The sequence below is a fragment of the Arachis hypogaea genome, chromosome 6 (genome assembly GCF_003086295.3).
Source record: "Arachis hypogaea cultivar Tifrunner chromosome 6, arahy.Tifrunner.gnm2.J5K5, whole genome shotgun sequence".
Lineage (NCBI taxonomy): Eukaryota > Viridiplantae > Streptophyta > Magnoliopsida > Fabales > Fabaceae > Arachis > Arachis hypogaea.
The window spans coordinates 28,095,257-28,097,124 of NC_092041.1; the positions used below are offsets into that span (position 1 = coordinate 28,095,257).

Sequence of the window (1,868 nt, forward strand, 5' to 3'; positions counted from 1 at the left end):
TCATAAGCTTCTTCTTCAGAAGATGCCTCTTTGGTACTGTTGGAATATTTTGCCATCCATTCAAACTCTGAGAAAACATGTTGACTTTCTGAGTCAACATTTTGTTCTGAGCCAAAATGGCATTCAGAGCATCAATTTCAAGAACTCCCTTCCTTTGAGGCATCCCATTTTTCACGGAATTCCTCTCAGAAGTGTACATGAACTGGTTATTTGCAACCATGTCAACAAGTTCTTGAGCTTCTGCAAGCGTTTTCTTTAGGTGAATGGATCCACCTGCAGAATGGTCCAATGGCATCTTAGAGAACTCAGATAGACCATAGTAGAATATATCTATCATGGTCCATTCTGAAAATATGTCAGAAGGACATCTTTTGGTCATCTGTTTGTATCTTTTCCAAGCTTCATAGAGGGATTCACCATCTTTTTGTTTGAAGGTATGAACATCCACTCTAAGCTTGCTCAGCTTTTGAGGAGGAAAGAACTTAGCCAAGAAGGTCGTGACCAGCTTATCCCAGGAGTCCAGACTATCTTTAGGTTGAGAGTCCAACCATGCTCTAGCTCTGTCTCTTACAGCAAAAGGGAAAAGCATGAGCCTGTAGACTTCAGGATCTACTCCATTAGTCTTAACAGTCTCACAGATCTGTAAGAACTCAATTAAAAACTAGGGATCTTCTGATGGAAGTCCATCAAACTTGCAGTTCTGTTGCATTAGAGCAACTAGTTGAGGTTTCAGCTCAAAATTGTTTGCTCCAATGGCAGGAATTGAGATGCTTCTTCCATCAAACTTAGAAGTAGGTGTAGTATAATCACCAAGCATTGTTGGGTTCGGCTGCTATCTCCTTTTCTTGTTCGAAAATTTCAGGAAGGTTGTCTCTAGATTGTTGTAATTTAGCATCTCTTAGTTTCCTCTTCAGAGTCCTTTCAGGTTCTGGATCAGCTTCAACAAGAATGCCTTTTTCCTTGTTCCTGCTCATGTGAAAGAGAAGAGAACAGAAAAAGAAGAGGGATCCTCTATGTCACAGTAAAGAGGTTCCTTATTATTAGTAGAAGAAGAAAGGGGATAAAGAAAGGAGAATCCAAACACAATGGTGAGGATAAGGGCAATGATTTGAGATGAAGAGAAGTGTTAGTAAATGAATGAATAAATAGAATAAGATGAGAGACGGAGAAATTTTTGAAAATAAATTTTGAAAAGGAGTTAAATGATTTTCGAAAATAAAGATAAGAAATAAAATTAAAATTAAAAATTAAAACAATAGGGAGGTATTTTTGAAAATTAGAGAGAGAAAAGTTGTTAGGTGATTTTGAAAAAGATAAGGAACAAACAAAAAGTTAATTAGTTAGTTGAAAAAGATTTGAAAATCAAATTTGAAAAGATAAGAAGATATTTTGAAATCAAATATTTGAAAAAGATAAAATTTTGAAAAAGATATGATATAAAAGATAAGATAAGAAAGATTTAATTTTTAAAATTAAAATTAATTACTTAACTAACAAGAAACTAAAATATAAGATTCTAGAATTTAAAGATTGAACCTTTCTTAACAAGAAAGTAACAAACTTCAAATTTTTGAACCAATCACATTACTTGTTAGTTAAGTTTCGAAAATTTTGAAATAAAATTAAGAAAAGATTTTGAAAATAATTTTTTTTGAAATTTTCGAAAATCATGAAAGAAGAATGAAAAAGATTTGAATTTTGAAAAAGTTTTAAAAAGATAAGGTTTTTTTTTTAATTTGAAAATTTGACTTGACTTATAGGAACTAACTAATTTTAAAATTTTTTTGACTAAGTCAACCCAAATTTTCAAAATTTTGACAGAAAAAAGAAAAAGATATTTTTTATTTTTGAATTTTTAATGATGAGAG

At 31.8% G+C, this 1,868-nt stretch overlaps 1 non-coding gene across 1 annotated transcript; it reads left to right on the plus strand.

The window, feature by feature from the left end:
• Window positions 1-353: 353 nt before the first annotated feature.
• Window positions 354-457, plus strand: LOC112700395 (small nucleolar RNA R71). The gene has a single exon (XR_003153302.1). It is a non-coding gene; the product is annotated as a small nucleolar RNA R71 (small nucleolar RNA).
• Window positions 458-1,868: the final 1,411 nt, after the last annotated feature.